Source organism: Lissotriton helveticus, chromosome 9 (genome assembly GCF_964261635.1).
Source record: "Lissotriton helveticus chromosome 9, aLisHel1.1, whole genome shotgun sequence".
Taxonomy (NCBI): Eukaryota; Metazoa; Chordata; class Amphibia; order Caudata; family Salamandridae; genus Lissotriton; species Lissotriton helveticus.
In genome coordinates, this window is record NC_136070.1 from 1,292,443,570 (window position 1) to 1,292,461,601 (window position 18,032).

An 18,032-nucleotide genomic window follows, 5' to 3' on the forward strand; every position below is an offset into this window, starting at 1 on the left:
CATTCAGCATCCAGATCCGCAACAGCTCAACCTGGCGATCTGGCTCCTGAGGTCCTAGAGTTTGGCTACCTCAACCTGCCTCCTGAATGCATGGATATCATACGGGAGGCAAGGAAGCCCACTACCAGAGCTTGCTATGCAGCAAAATGGAAGCGGTTTGTCATTTACTGTACAAACCACAATATCAACCCGCTAGATGCATCCATTCCTAACATCATCTGCTATGTGTTACCTTCTTTACAAATGCAATCTAGCGTACGCTTCCATTCGGATACACTTATCCGCCATAGCGGCTTATCTCCAGAATAGGCAGCATCTCTCTGTTTTCAGGGTGCCTGCCATTAAAGCCTTCCTAGAGGGACTGAAGCGAGTCATTACTCCAAGAACACCACCAGCTCCAGTGTGGAACCTCAATGTGGTCCTCACTAGGCTGATGGGTCCACCTTTCGAGCCAATGCACTCCTGCGAAATTCAATTTCTAACATGGAAAGTGGCTTTTCTCATTGCTATTACATCGCTCAGACGTGTTAGTGAGCTGGAGGCGCTCACAATCCAAGAGCCATTCATCCAAATACACTCAAACAGGGTGGTGCTCCGCACTAACCCCAAATTCCTTCCTAAAGTAGTGTCACAGTTTCATATCAACCAAACTATTGACCTACCCGCATTCTTCCAAAACCCACAAACAGTAGCGGAAAGAATGCTTCATACATTGGACGTTAGGAGGGCGTTGATGTACTACATTGACAGAACGCAACACTTTAGGAAAACACAACAACTTTTTGTTGCCTTCTCAGCGCAGCACAAAGGCAACCCCATTTCCAAAGCAGGAATAGCCAGATGGATTGTTAAGTGCATTCAAATCTGTTAACAAAAGGCTAAGCGTACTTTAACAATACCCCCAAGGGCGCACTCCACACGCAAGTTGGGTGCCTCCATGGCTTTCCTGGGGAACATTCCTTTGGAAGACATTTGTAGAGCAGCCACATGGGCTACACCACACACATTTACCAAACATTACTGTGTTGATGTGCATTCCAAACAGCAAGCAGCTGTAGGACAGGCTGTTCTCAAAACACTTTTTCAAGCTTCTGCAGCTGGCACGGGCAACCGCCCTTAATGGAGGGACTGCTGTGTATTCTATGCAATAGATATGAATTTAGCAGCCCACATGCCTCGAACTGAATATGCTACTTACCAGTATGCATCTGTTCTTTGCATGTAGGGCTGCTAACATTCATATCGCCCGCCCTCCTCCCCTGAGCCCGTAGCGGCTGCAGATACTCTCTTGCATTCATCATTAGCATGGACATCCTTTACACTATTTCACTCCATCTCTGCCACAATGGCTAAAAACAATCTGGGGATGGAGTCAATGCCCATGCACACTGTAGTCCAGGGGAGGAGCCACCTATCTCGTGATACTTTGAAGACTCTTCCAGGACAACAATGTGCAATCATCCGGACCCAACACTAGGCGGCGATCTATGCAATAGATATGAATGTTAGCAGCCCTACATGCCAAGAACAGATGCATACTGGTAAGTAGCATATTCATTAAGCAGCCGCCATGGTTGGCTGCTAGCCACGCCCCCCCATAGTTAACAGATTTGAAATATAAATACATAGGCTACCTTTGGGTCTGCTAGCTTCACTAGGAAGAGTTGGGGTATGAGAAGTCCGATATCCCTCCATATGGAGCTCACTGAACTGCCAAGTCTCTTGTAAGCAGATTATCGGGTGGTCATCCACAACTTTCAACAATGCTGGGTCATGTATCTTTTCTGCCAACCCCGCACTCAGGTAGGACAAGTATTTCTTTTTTAATAATATACTGGAAGTAATATTCATACATTCTGGCTTTGAAAATAAATCTGGATGGCCAATTTCGTCTGCTGTTTCCTTAATATGTCGTAGCCATGGGATGCAATGTACATTATCCAGTTTTAAACAGTCCATGATGACATTCCGGTTAAAAACTGCTTCGGGGGAATTCCAAATTGTGTGACAAAGTAATAAAGGGACAGATTTTATAATATCTACAATATGATTAAAACCTACCTCGGAATGACAAATGTATGTAGCAGTTGATCTAGGTACAGCTAATAAATAGCGCAGAAAATTATATTCACAACTCTGTATACTTTAAACATTGGTAAAGCCCAATATGCCGGCACCATAAGTGGCAGTTGGAACACATTTGGTCTTATAGATTGCAAGCAATTCTGGAACCGGTCGAGAACCCAGTTGTATTGACATGCTGACAAGTACCCCGGTAGCTTTTAGAAACATATTTTCCCGGGCTATTATTGCAGCTGGCCAGGTACCATTCTGATCAAAATGTATCCCTAAGTAGGCACAATTTTTACACTCAATTTTTTTACCATTGATAGAGATATTACAATTCTTTGCAGTTCTTTTCCCACATTTCATGCTAAAAGTTTTACTTATATTCACTGTTTAATAATATTGGGACTGGATTTTCATTAATGTTTGGTTAATCATGGGGGAGCACTGCCAGTCGTTCACCCAGGCTATTGATGTATAATGTGAAAAGGAACGGGGCAAGTACGCATCCCTGCCTCACTCCTTTTCCAATGCCAAATCTAGCCGAGAACTCCCCATATCTCACCCTAGCTCCTGCCTCTTGGTAAAGTTCTCTGATAAATAATAAAATATCCTTTTCGACGCCCAACTCAAATAAAGGTTCCCATAATTTATTGTGTATAACACAGTCGAACGCGGAGGATAAATCGACAAATGTTAATAACACGTTTCCGTTTTTTGCCCTAGTGTATTTATCGATAATAAGACTGAGATTCAGACCTTGCTCTATTGTGCCCAGTCCAGACCTAAAACCATATTGTAGCCGTGATAAAACCTCCTTTCCTCACCCCATAATTGTAGTTTTTTTTTAATTACCCTCCACACCACCTTTAAAAGAGAATCTAAAAGTGATACGGGACGATAACATTTAGGGTCGTCACGATTTCCCTTCTTAAAAATTGGTATTAAAATTGCATCTGACCAGGTCTTTATAAAACCAACTTGACAGCACTTATTTAACGTATTCATTACAAGTGGTGCCCAAATATCGGTATTTGACCGATAGACATCACCTGGGACACTATCCGGCCCCGGGGCTTTGCCTGAGGCACTTTTCTGTATTGCACATACTATCTCGTCCAGTGTGAAGCTAATATCCAGAGGGTATACAAATAGGCCCTCCTTTTCCCCCTTACTACCCTCTGTCTCATAACCTCCAGCTTGAGGTGTTTCTCTCCCTAGGTCATTATCTATTGGGGTTGTACCGGTGCAGTATAAATCACTGAAATAGGCAATCCAGGTATCTTCTGTAATTGCTATGTCCAACTTATCACAGTCCCTCACCTTTAAATTTGGAGAATTCACTATCTTCCAAAACGTATCTTTCTTTACACAAGCTTCATGTAGATCTAGCCAAACTTCCTCTTTTAATTTATGCTTTCTGTTCTTTTGGGCCTGTTTATAAAGCAATCTGGCTTTTCTTATCTCTTCTCTATTCCTGGGTAGCTTTTTCAGGGCTATTTTTAGATTCGTATGTGCTTTGCTACATTCATTATCAAACCACCCCGTCTTTTGCCCAATGTCATCTTCTGTTTAACCGTAAGAATTTCATTGATCTTAGCTGAAATGTTCAAGAATGCTTCTATCACGTCATCTCCATTGTTTTTCTCCGCTAGACACACATTAAAATCCTCTTTTATTTCATGTACGAGCTGCCCCAAAAACGCGGTGGGATCCACCTGCTGCCATTTTAGTGTATATCAGTTTCTACTTGATAAACTGAGTTTCTGATTATATGAGAAACCCACTTCTCCAATTCTATGGCGGGTGCCAATCTTGAGTGAGAGAGAGACGCTAATGGGGTAGTGATCACTCAAAGCATTGCAGAGTGTCACAAATGTTAGAATCTTTATAAATGTCTTATTTTTTTAAAACAAAATAAAATCAATCGTTGTTTTACAACCTCTCCCTATATATGTGGGCTTAAAGGCTACTGGGGGGGATGCATAATTCATTAGCATAATCTAGGTTAAATTCAGACGTGATTTCATTCAACGTATCTCCCACAATTGAATGTGTAAAGTGTGGTACAGCATCATCTATTTCCTCCCCTAGCCCACATATACCGTTGTGGTAGTGCCTACACATATAGCAATTGAAATCCCCACCCCAAATACAACACGATTCCCCTTTAGGCCTCTCTTGGAGTTTCCTCAGGTCCCTTGATAGTTGGTTCAGGACGCTCAGGATCATATTTTTGGGATCTTTATTATAAAAATTGGCAATTATCAAGCGGCCAGCTTCCTTCCATTGTATCTCCACAATCTGGTAAAAATCATTAGTTCTTACAAACGTTACTTTCTCCATAGTTAACAGATTTGAAATATAAATACATAGGCCACCTTTGGGTGAAGGACTGGACTATTTAAGGCCCAGCGGTGCCAGGGGACAACACCTAAAACCTTCGTGGGATACCTGTTCTGGCGCACTAAAGACAGAGACACGGGAGACTTCCTTCGGCGTCAAAGATCAGCGTTTATTACTGCAGGGAGGCAAAAGTCACAAGTAGTACAACAGCGTGTAGGTTCTGAGAGTCTGCTTCAAATTGCATATGTGGGTCACTCTCTTTTATATAAGATTTTGCCATTGCACAACATGTGAACAAAAGGTTACAATCCAGTTCCCACAGTAAACTTCAAAAGGGTCGCTTTCATGTTTTCAGAACCCCGGAACATAATTACAGTAACATTGCCGGTTCCCAACTGTAAAAGCACATTATCCTGCTGCTAGGCACATTCCACTCTAGTTGTAAAAGGACGAGAGCAAGAGACAAGAACAGCTGCAAGGAAGTCAGACATTCGTAGAGAAAAGAGTGTGAGGGAAATATCGGATGCGTGATCGTAGGATCAAAGAGCTTGATCCCAGCACGTGCGAGGCTGAAACAATAGACCGGCACGGCAAGATTACCTCAAGCGGAGCCATCTGCCTTTGCAGTGTCATTCCCCCGGTCATAAAAGACGCATGAAAGGAATATGTGTCTTCCGTGTGGCTTGGGAACCAACGGGTCACGAGGCGGACAGTTGCCTGTTCGCTGACTACGTGAGGGCAAGAAACAAAATGGATGCCGTATCTAAAATGGAACCCAAGGGTTCAGATGTAGAAACACGTAAATAAGGCGAACCCCGTCAAGTAGTGTAGCGAAAACGCGTACACTTACCGTACTTGTCATTTACGGTTCATAGATACCAAACTTGCCCATATTCGTTCATGCCCAGAACACCGTAACGATTCCCACGGAACCTCAGACGCTCCTTTTGCCCTCATGTAGGCAAGAACTAGTCGAAGTCAGAGTCAATCTCGATATTCATCAGATCATTCAGATGTTGCTGGAACATTATCCTATCCATTAATGTCTCTTTGGTAACAGATGGCCTTCTTATACACGTTGTAGCACATAGGCCACATAAGGCAGGACCACACTGCACACAAAGACAACATGTGAATAGAAACGTCACAACAACCCCTATAATCATCAGAATCTTCCAACCCCAAGTCGATATCAGACCCCAAAACCATCCTAGAAGCGTCCAATCTCCCTCGTCCACGTGTATGGACTCCGAGATTTTATGCAACTTGGAGATGGCTTGATAAACCGTTGGAGCGTTATCAGGTATGAAAATGCAGCAGCTCAAATGGATGACCTTACACACACCACCTCTATCTGCTAGTACAATGTCTAGAACCATACGGTTCTGTAACGTCATAAGTCTATCCGCCTGAAGCTCGGCTGTCAGATTACCAAGGGCGCTTGCAGTTATGTTAGCAGTTGACTCTACTACACGAGTTAACTGTCTCAGATTCCTGCTATTGACCATAGGACCCCAAAACGGTAGGAAACCCTTAAAGAAGTCTCCTGCTTCTTGACCGGCAGTATCTTCTTTACTAATAACGCCTCTCACAACTCTGGTCTTGTGATAATCTGAGGCAACAGTGAAGGTCGGAGGCAAGAGATTCGCAATATAGCAGGTACCCGAGAAGTCATGAGGTAACCACGTATATGCTCGATCATAACATACAAAATAGGTACCCTTGGCAGTCAGGAAGACAGGGGAAGAGAGCATTGGTAGAACGTAAGTATCAACACAAGCACTCCTCCCAAGCTGAGCTCTCGGATTTCGGCCACGACCTTGCAGACAAAAGTGGCCTAGGTGAGGTACAATCCAGATTGGAGATGAGCTTTTAAACTGCCTATCACCCACTGATCCACTATACTGAGTCTCACTAAGGTACTTATAGGCTTGTATTTCCTCCTCTGGGATCAGCGATGCGTCAAAAATATCTCTATCTAAGTCAGCAATAGCTATCGCCAGAGACTTGTGGTACGGGCCAGGACCAAGGTTTACTGAGCGTGGCTCTCGATGGGGGTAGGAGTCTAGTGCACTACGGAACATGGTTTGGAAGGCTCGAGCTGACCCTTGGGGACTGTACGGAAGAACCAAATATGGAATACCCCTATCCATGGTATGTGGCATTAACCCGCACACCCAACAATTTGTAGTGTTTACCACCAACTGATGCTGATGCAGAAGTTGGACAAAAGAATTGTTTCTAAATTCCGCACGTCTAACTTGTTCATGTTGGGGCAGTAGATGAAAGGAATGTGGAGAAGCAGTAGAAACGAAATTTAGATCATGAGAAGGAGGAGTAGGTAAAGCAGAAGGCAACAATGATTGAAAACCAAAATACACTCCACCCACTAGCAGCATAGACACAGTTAGGAACAACATGAAAACCTGTAACAAAAAACATTTTGTATGCAACACCTTATGTAATGCAGATCTTTGCGCCGACATTTTCTCCATTTTCGACAGCTTAGAGAACTCCATCCTCTAACGACCGTCCGCTACGTTCTTGACGCACTTCGTTCTGAGTAGCGATTATCAATTCCCAGGAGTTCCCAGGAATCGACAAAAGAATCGACCTAGTGTCAGAAACCTGCTAAACAGAAAGAAGTACCCGCGCGGCCCTACGGCCAACCCGGATGATAGGTTTTAATCAGTTGAACAACCAATTTCATGTACGTCTCCTAGCTGTACTGAAAAAAAGATACATATATAATAAAACGTCCACAATATTCAAGGCAAATGTGAGGGAGTAATGTGAAATCAGAAAATAATAAAGATAATGTATTAGTCTCTATTGCGTGGACGAAGAAAGTATCGGCTGCTTCCAGGGCGAGTCTGCTCTTCAAACAGTGGATTGGATGGCAAAAGAGTGTTCGATTGTTCAGGCAATTGTTCAAGACTTGAATTCTCCAATGTTGATGGTGATGATATTGTTCGAGAGGAATCAACAGGTGTGTCGGAAAAAGCTGAAGTGTTCCCTATGAGCTGAGCCTCGCTAAACGGTGCAAAACGCTGAGGGGCGCCAGTTTCTGACGAGGCGAAACCTTTTCTCATCCATGTATCTGCTGGCAAAGGAAGCGGAACTTTCTTCGTATGGCTCGCATGTACCCAATGTTTCCGGCCCACCAGCCGAACTGCAGTCCTTGTTGCCAACAGCACCTGGAAAGGTCCCACGAACCTCGGCTCAAGATTCCGTTTTCGTCCGAAATTACGGGTGAGGACCCAGTCCCCTGGTTGGAGCCGATGACCAGGACACTCAGTTTGTGCCGGTAGAGCCTCAAAGACCTGTTGATGAATCAAACTCAATTAAGCAGTCAGATCATAAAGATAATCAATTAACATTGGATATTCAAGTCTGTCAAATTCTTTAGGCCTCGGAACTCCCCAAATATTCGCAGGACGGCCAAACACAATCTCATATGGGCTAAGCCCTACTCGAGAGTGCACAGTCGCCCTGGTCGATAAGAGAGCTAGAGGCAAAGCATCTGGCCATGATAAACCAGTCGTTGCCTGGATTTTGGCAAGCTTCAATTTCAGGGTGCCATTGTATCCTTCCACCAAACCCGCCGACTGAGGATGATTAGCGCTATGGAATTTTTGGACTATGCCTAGGCTACGACACACACTCTTCATCACACTTCCCACAAACTCACTTCCGTTGTCCGACCATACAATCCGAGGCATGCCGTACCTGGGGAAATACTCTTTGAGCAGAATTTTAGCTGTGGATAGAGCAGTATTATCTTTAAGAGGATAGGCCTCAATCCATCTGGAGAACGCACACACTACAACCAAAACGTACTTCGAATTGTTGCATCTCTCCATATGGATGAAGTCCAATTGGATAACTTCGAAAGGGCATGTAGGAGGGGCAAAATGACCAGGTGGAGTGGGGGTGCCCTTACCAGGATTGTACATCAAACACACCATACAATTCTTGACCACTCTTTCCGCACACTTAGTAATCCCATCATTCTTCCATACAGGAGACAACAACTTGCATATGCCTTTTGCGCTTATATGTGCTGTGCCATGTGCCATTGTAACAACAGCAAGCACATATGCATCCGGTAACATCCATCTCTGTTTCTCTGACAAATCAACCCAACATCCATTCTCGTCTAACTTCCCCGTGCTTTCTTTCCACTTAGTCTTTTCCATGTCCGTGGCCTCATTCTGTATCACCTTTACACTCTCGACTGTGTCTTCACACATACTAGTCTCTGCAGGCCATCTCACTGAACTCGTAACATACATTCGATTTGTCAGATCTTTAGCTGTCTCCTTAGCAGTCTCATCTGCAAACGCATTACCACGACCAACATCATCTGTCACTTTCCGATGCGCACTACATTTAATTATGGCCACCTGCTTAGGCAATGTAAGTGCATCCAAAAGGTCATTCACAAGCTGTCCATACTGAATCTTCGTGCCATGTGACGTCAAGAATCCTCTTTCTCTCCACAATCGCCCAAAACTATGTGCCACACCAAAAGCATACTGGCTATCTGTAAACACATTCACCCGCTTTCCTCTAGACAACACACACGCTCTCGTCAAGGCGATCAACTCAGCAGCCTGGGCCGAATTCTGACTTAATCTCGTAGATTCCACAACCGTTCTCAACGTCACTACAGCATACGCAGTCGTCACATCACCATTTGGTAACTTAAAACAGGAACCATCAACGTACAAAGTACCATCGGGATCTACCAATGGAGTGTCTTTTAGGTCAATACGACCCTTCGTCTCTTCTTCGGTTTTCAGATAACAGTCATGCGGTGCTACATCACTTGACTCCGTGTTGATCGGCAACAATGTTGCTGGATTCAACACATTACACCGTTTTATCCGTATGTGACTTGCCAGTAACGTCAACTCATATCCAGACAACCTTGCACTCGTCAAATGTTGAGTTTTCGTTCGGTTCAAGAGAGTGTTGACTGCATGCGGAACCATTACCGTGAGCATATTATCCATGACCAGACCTGCGGACTGTCGAATGGACGCCGCAGCTGCCGCTGTTGCTCTCAAACAACTCGGCAAGGCTCTAGCTACTGGGTCTAAGGTCGAAGAAAAATATGCACATGGACGCTGTTTATCGCCAAATTGTTGTGACAGAACACTCAACGCACAACCATCCCTCTCGTGAACGTATAGTGTAAACGGCTTACTGTAATCAGGAGTACCTAACACAGGAGCCGAACACAACGCATCACGTAATTCAGAGAAACTTTTCTGACACTCTTCAGTCCATGGTAAAGGAGTCGGAACATCCTTGCACGTAAGGGCTATCAATGGTTTTGCCAATAATGAAAAATTTGGAATCCATTGTCTGCAGTATGACGTAATACCTAGAAAGGCACGTACATCTCTCTGAGTTTGTGGCACAGTCATTTGAGCAATCGCTGCGATTCTCTCTGGGGTCAACCTTCTCCCCTCTTTTGACAATAAGTGACCCAAGTAGGTTACTTCTTGGCAACAATATTGCAGCTTAGAAGGTGACACTTTATGATGTAAGTCACATAGGTATTGCAGCAATGATACTGTAGCGGTTTTACAAATAGCCTCGGTATCAGCAGCTACCAACAAGTCGTCAACGTATTGAATCAAAGCCGCACCCGTCGGTAACACAAACGCATCAAGTTGACTCTTAAGGGCTTGACTATAGATCGACGGACTCTCACAATAGCCCTGTGGCGCGCGTTTCAATCTAAAACTGCGACCACCCAATGAGAATCCGAATAGGTCTCTGCTTTCCTCAGCGATCGGAATACTAAAGAAAGCATTCTTTAGATCGATCACCGTGAACCAGGAGGCAGAGGCTGGAATCAGAGTTAACAAGGCCGTGATATCAGGGACCACGGGGAACTGTGGGATCACGATTTTATTAACTTCTCTCAAATCGATTATAAAACGGTACACAGGAAGTTTAGATGAATCAGTTCGTTTTAAAATTGGTAGCACAGGATTATTACACACATTTCCCCGAGTCTCTTCTATGACATCCTTTTTGATCAGATCACCAATGATCGCTAATAGCGCTCGTTCACCTTCAAGAGAGATACGATACTGAGGTATACGTGGTAATCGCACATTTGGTTTCAATTGGATCACATAAGGTTGGATGTCCAATAGACCCACATCATTGGGACCTGTGGCCCATAGAGACGCAGGAAGGGAACTCAATTCCGATGGGAATTTATCGATCGACAAGTACATAGGAGAGATTACTCTCCGACCTAATGTAAGCTCTACTCCTTCAGGAGAGACAATACAAAGTCGCATATAACCGTTTTAACAAATCCAGGCCCAAAAGATTCTCACCACAACCAGTAGATAGAATCAATGGAGCCTCCAGCTCACAAGGGCCAATCGTAAGGGGCAAAGGGCTAGAGACAGGATTGCTAACGGGGGCGCCAGAGAATCCAACGGAAACATTCGTTAAGCCAGACAAAGGTGCGCCAGGGAGTTTTGAATGCATGATGGAACTTTTCGTCGCACCAGTGTCTAACAGAAAAGGCTCAACTACGCCAGATGTAGCAACTGCGACGTAAGGCCCACTCTGATCAACCGGAACTGATACTACTCCCTCTCTCTGTCGGTGGCTGTCCTAGTAACGGTCAGTTGCAACAGTCTCATGGTCAACGTAATAGTCGTCCGCATAATACTGTGTAGATCTAACAGACCCTGCATTTCGCTGGTCAAAACAATTATTCGCATCTGATGAAACCTGAGAGCGCTCATTCTGGTTTTGGGAGGTACCGCGGCCTCTACCTCGAGATGCTTGTTGAGGACCACCACGACCCCCTTGTCCCGATACTCCATTGAGTCGGTCACGCAAGGCCGGACAATCATATTTTATATGTCCCTCTCTTCTACAATATGCACATTGATTATACCCAAGCATAGATCTAAAGTCAGAGGAGTCAGAACGTGACTGCATTCTGGAGGATTGCGATTGTGGTCTATATTGCTGTTGCGAATCATTTTGATTTGAGCGTGGAGGATATGCTTGCTGCAACAAAACCTTCGTTTTGAGCTCCTTCGTTTTCTTATCTGCACGATCACTTTCTTCCTTTTCCCTATTCTCATAATATTGAGCCGTCGCTAATATCTGTGCAGTGGTTGAAACAGCCCATGCACTTTCTGAATTTTTCAATTTGTTGCATAGCTCAGTGTGGAGCTGGGTGGCGGGCGGACCGGAATAACAGGCGGGGAGGCCGTATATATTGCGCTATGACAAGTGTTTTATTGCAGCAGAAGAACAAAGTCAAAATGAGGGAGGGAGGCAGTGTAGAGTCCAATGGGTGTTTGGCTGGTAGAAACTGCAGTGGACCAGGCTCGGCGAGGTTGTTGGGGATCAGGGTCTGCTTCTCCGTGTTCCGCCAGTAGTCTCCTCGGTGTGGTACTGGGGCTCCTTGGAGGCTTGAAAGAAAGGAGAGAAGCGTAGGGCTTTTAGTCCGAGTACTCAATCAGTACACCCCGCCACCTACACCGGGGAGTGAAGGATATGGAGAAATGCCAGTGAGGAGGGGACGGTAGGGGAATGGAACAGGCAAGAAAAAGGTGGGAGGGTTGAAGGCGGGATGGTGCAGGGCAGTGCTCGGTCTTTATACAGTGCGAGTGAGACGAACCTAACTATCCCTGTGCTCGTGCAGTCTAGGAATATATACAAGAGTATTTTACAATTAGCACTATATACACAGTAGGGGACACGGAGAAAGGGTAACAGGTACTCACGTGCCCTGCCGCAACTCTCGTCCGAGTTGCGGCCGCTCTCCAGCTTCCTCCTGAGGACGCCACCAGTCCTCCGTCCAGACGTCCTCTTCCTCGTCCTCGCTTCGGTCCTGCAGTACTGCTCCTCTCTCTCTCTGGGGTCCGTCGCTGTCCGCTGCCTCCTGCCACGAGTCGGTTGCTCCGAACGCCTCTTCTTCGTCCTCGGGGCTTTTTCTACCTTCCGGGCTCTGGTCTGACCGTCCACTTCCGGGGTCAAGGTGGATCGCTTCCGGGTTGCTTGGGGTCGACCCGCCGTCACTTCCGGTGTTGCGGGCGGGGGCTTCCGGTCCTTCGGGCTCCAGCGTCGGTACCTGCAGGGGACGAGAAAGAGAAGGTGTCCTGGGTGTCCGGGACGTTAAGTGACCGGGCGCGGGGGACGGGACCCCCGTGCTCGGACTGTGTTGCGCCGAGGTAGGTGCCGCTGCCGCTCCACATCCCCTTTCCCTAGCTGTCTTTCTTGTAGGGGAACTGGGAGGTGGGTATCGGGACAGATAATCAGCGTTGCCCTGTTGCAGTCCTTTCCTATGTAACGTTTTGAACCTAAAGGGCTGTAGGGAGAGGAACCACCGGAGTACTCGGTCATTGTGGCCCCTATTGCGGGCCATCCACTCCAGAGGGGCATGATCTGTGTAGAGTTCAAATTCCCGCCCCTCCAAATAGTACCGAAGGCTTTCCACTGCCCATTTGATGGCTAGGGCCTCTTTCTCTACTACCGCGTAGTTCGCCTCCCGGGGAAACAGCTTCCTGCTGAGGTAGAGGATAGGCCGTTCGACCCCTGTGCTGTCCCTCTGTGAGAGCACCGCCCCTAAGCCCTGATCAGAAGCGTCTGTTTGTAGTATGAATGTTTGGGTATAGTCTGGACTGACTAACACAGGTTCGGTTATCAGGGACTGTTTCAGACGTTCAAAGGCGTGGACCACCAGGGTTGGGGGATGCTGTAGGATTTCTTCTATGTTCGTGGTTTTCTTCAACAGGTCGGTTAATGGGGCCGCTGTTTGGGAAAAACAGGGGATAAACCTCCGATAGTACCCCAATAATCCAAGAAAGGCACGGAGTTCCTTCCTGGTTCGGGGAAAAGGGATGGCCTGAATGGCCTTGATCTTATTGTCCTGAGGCCGGATGAGCCCTTCCCCTAACAGGTAGCCCAGGTATTTCACACTCTGGGCCGCTAAGGTGGTCTTGGAGGGGTTGATGGTAAAACCATGGTTCCCTAGAGAGGTGACAACGGCTTTTAGGTGGCTTAGATGCAGTTCCCAACTATCGCTGTAAATAACGATATCGTCAAGGTATGCCCCGGCGTACTTGGTATGTGGTTGTAACACCAAGTTCATGGCCCTTTGAAATGTAGCTGGGGCTCCATGAAGTCCGAAGGGCATCACCTTAAACTGAAACAAGCCCTCAGGCGTGGAGAAGGCGGTCTTGGGCTTGTCGGCTGCTTTGAGGGGGATCTGCCAGTACCCTTTGCAGAGATCCAGGGTACTTATATACTTGGCTTTGCCTATTCGTTCCACCATTTCATCTACTCGGGGTAGGGGGTAGGTGTCGAAGGCCGATATCTTGTTCACTTCCCGAAAGTCTATACAGAATCTGGTGGATCCGTCTGGTTTGGGGACTAGAACAATCGGGGAGTTCCAGCTGCTACTGGAGGGTTCTATGATGCCCATCTTCAACATTTGGTTTGTTTCTTCTTGAATGATGGCTCTTCGTGCTTCGGGGATGCGGTAAGGCCTTTGTCTTACTGTCTTTCCTGGTTCCGTGTGGATGGCATGTTCCACTACCGTGGAGTGTCCGGGTAGGGAGGAAAACACGGGTTGTACGGAGAACAAGGCCCGTCTGAGTTCCCGTTTGTTCTGTTCGGGAAGGTCGGGATCAATGCACACATCGAAGGGAGGGGGTGTTGCACTGGACAGTACAGGACGGGGACCCTCCCACTTCTTCAGGAGGTTTACATGATAGATCTGGGTTACTCCTCTGGTGGGATCGGTTTCTATTTCATACGTTACAGGGGTCACAACCCTTAGAACCGGGAAGGGGCCTTGCCACTGCCCTAGCAGCTTATGGTCGGAAGAAGGAAGGAGCAACAACACTAGATCTCCTGGAACGAATTTCCGGGCCTTGGTTCCCTTATCATATTGGTGTTTCTGGGTGTTTTGGGCGGCCACCAGGTTCTGCCTCACGATGACCCTTATCTGTTCAAGGTGCGTCTTTAGATTGTCCACGTATTCAGGAAGGGGTCGGGTTCTGTCGGGTTCGGCTTCCCATGCTTCCCTGGCCATATCCAAGAGTGTCCGTGGGGCTCGACCATACAACAACTCGTAAGGAGAGTAACCAGTACTGCTTTGCGGTTTGCACCTGATGGCAAACAGCGCTAGGGGAAGCATCTCCTCCCACCTTTTGCTTTCGAGGCCTAGGAGTTTCTTTAATGTTGCTTTGAGGGTGGCGTTGTAGCGCTCCACCAACCCATCGGTCTGGGGGTGGTAGGCCGAGGTCCTTATCTGCTTGATGCCCAGGTGGGAGCAGACCTGGCGCATAAGGGAGGATACGAAGGGTGTTCCCTGATCGGTGAGTATTTCACGGGGGAAACCCACCCTCGAGAAGATGGATATGAGGGCCTTGGATATGGTTTGTGTTGTGGGATGGCGTAGGGGTATCGCTTCCGGGAAGCGGGTGGCATAATCGACCAACACAAGAGCATATCGACACCCGGTTCGTGAAGGCAACAATGGTCCGATAATGTCCATGCCTACTCTGGTGAAAGGGACATCAATAAGGGGGAGAGGTTGCAAAGGAACCCTGGGGGGCCGGTAGCGGCTGTTTCGTTGGCATACTGGGCATTCCCGGCAATACTGCTTGATTTCTCCGTGAACCCCGGGCCAATAAAACTTATCAAGGATCGTGCGTCCGGTTTTCTCATCGCTGAAATGACCACCCAGCAAGTGGCTATGGGCCAAGAACAGTACTTTCTCGCGGAACAACCCGGGGATAACCAGCTGTGTTGGTTGTTGGGGTCCCCCTTTCCTGTAGAGGAGTCCGTTTTTTCGGAAGAAATAAGGACCTACATGTAGCGGGTCTTCAGCGTCCAGAGCACGGGCCCAGGCCTCCTGCAACACCGGATCTTCCTGTTGTGTGGCGCGGAATTCCCGGTCGGTTTCCCAGGGATGCACGTCTATTTGAGCAGGAAAAGCCATCGCGAACTCTCTCTTTTCCTTTTTCTTCTGTCTTCGGGTCTTGGTTGGTCTGATCACCGGATTCACAGGAGAAAGTTCATGGGCGAAAGGGGCCTCGGCCCACCATTTCCTCAGGGAGTCTGTGGTGTCTTGGAGCAGCCGAGGAAGACCGCTATAGTCGCTGTCCAATATCGCTTGCTCAGGGAGATTGGGGATCAGGCCCACCGTTAGCAGACTGCCCTTGTCTGTGGGGTTTTGCACATGGACCTGGGTGGTCGGATAGTTCTTGGTGTCGCCATGTACACACGTGATAGCCACGTTGCCTGTCACAGGACCGACAGGATGGGGCAGCTCCTGGGGTCTTAGAACGCTTTGTCGGCATCCCGTGTCGGCCAGGGCCATCATTCCGTGTCCGTCTATCCGCACCGGGCACCGAAATGGAGGAGGGGTGTTGTCCGCGGTGAGACAGGCATAGTTTCTTGCCATCCCTATGTCCATGGGTTCCTCCTTTTGGGGGCAGACGCGAGCAATATGCCCGAACCCACCACAGTGGTAACATTGAGGTCCCGGTGGGTGGGGTCGAGGCAGGATAGGGTAGGGCATCAGGGGAGCGGGGTCAGGTCTCCTGACCACCTGAGGGGGTCGAGGGACCCGGGGATGGTTTCCTGGAGTAATGCGGGAAGGGTGTTCCTCCTTTGGTCGCTGTGTTTCCTGTGCTCGGCTGTAGGCGCTGGCTATCTCTACGGCGCTGTCGAGCGTTAGGCGAGCATGCTGGCGCACCCATTTTTGTGTGGCAGGATGCAGGGAAGCTAAATACTGTTCCAAATATATTTTGGCCAGAATGTCCTCCTTTGTGGCCGTAGCAGGTTTCAACCACCGATTCGTCAGGTCCTGTATACGAAAGGACAAGGCCCGCGGCGTTTCTTGGGGCCCTTCTCTGGCTTGACGCAGCCTCACCCTATAAGTCTCGTCATCTATTCCTAGCCTTTCCAGTATGCAGGTTTTGATATCGGCGTAGGGGGTTTGTCCCTGGATGTTGGCTTGCTGGTAGGCAGCTTGCAGTTCACCTGTCAACAGGGGACCCAGGTAGTGGCCCCATCGATCAGCGGGCCAAGCCGCCGCCTGGGCTAGGCGCTCAAAGTTCGTGAAGAAGTAGTCGGGGTCCTCTCCGGGTACGTACTTCTGTAGAACGACTGAGGGGAGGGAGGTGGTTGGTCTTTGTTGCCCCATGACTGTAGTGAGTTTCTCAAGGGCTTGGTCCTGTGCGCTTCCCTGTCCCTTCAGTACGTCATGTAGTTGTCCTCGATCGTCTTCGGCCGTCTTGAGGAACTTCTCCATCATTTTTCCTAATAGTTCCTGGCTTTCGGCCAGATGCTTGACAGCGGCCTCCATGCCTCCGGGATATCCCACTTCTGACACCACTTGTGGAGCTGGGTGGCGGGCGGACCGGAATAACAGGCGGGGAGGCCGTATATATTGCGCTATGACAAGTGTTTTATTGCAGCAGAAGAACAAAGTCAAAATGAGGGAGGGAGGCAGTGTAGAGTCCAATGGGTGTTTGGCTGGTAGAAACTGCAGTGGACCAGGCTCGGCGAGGTTGTTGGGGATCAGGGTCTGCTTCTCCGTGTTCCGCCAGTAGTCTCCTCGGTGTGGTACTGGGGCTCCTTGGAGGCTTGAAAGAAAGGAGAGAAGCGTAGGGCTTTTAGTCCGAGTACTCAATCAGTACACCCCGCCACCTACACCGGGGAGTGAAGGATATGGAGAAATGCCAGTGAGGAGGGGACGGTAGGGGAATGGAACAGGCAAGAAAAAGGTGGGAGGGTTGAAGGCGGGATGGTGCAGGGCAGTGCTCGGTCTTTATACAGTGCGAGTGAGACGAACCTAACTATCCCTGTGCTCGTGCAGTCTAGGAATATATACAAGAGTATTTTACAATTAGCACTATATACACAGTAGGGGACACGGAGAAAGGGTAACAGGTACTCACGTGCCCTGCCGCAACTCTCGTCCGAGTTGCGGCCGCTCTCCAGCTTCCTCCTGAGGACGCCACCAGTCCTCCGTCCAGACGTCCTCTTCCTCGTCCTCGCTTCGGTCCTGCAGTACTGCTCCTCTCTCTCTCTGGGGTCCGTCGCTGTCCGCTGCCTCCTGCCACGAGTCGGTTGCTCCGAACGCCTCTTCTTCGTCCTCGGGGCTTTTTCTACCTTCCGGGCTCTGGTCTGACCGTCCACTTCCGGGGTCAAGGTGGATCGCTTCCGGGTTGCTTGGGGTCGACCCGCCGTCACTTCCGGTGTTGCGGGCGGGGGCTTCCGGTCCTTCGGGCTCCAGCGTCGGTACCTGCAGGGGACGAGAAAGAGAAGGTGTCCTGGGTGTCCGGGACGTTAAGTGACCGGGCGCGGGGGACGGGACCCCCGTGCTCGGACTGTGTTGCGCCGAGGTAGGTGCCGCTGCCGCTCCACACTCAGGCAACAAATTCAATACAAATTTATCAACAAATAACCGCTGGCCTCCCTCAGTGCCCATATCCTGACCACTATGATCGACAAATGCCTCTTCGAACCTAGTAAAGAAATCGGAAACACTTTCGTCCTTCTTTTGCTTACAAGCTGCTAATTTATCCCAGTTTACCCTCATCGCC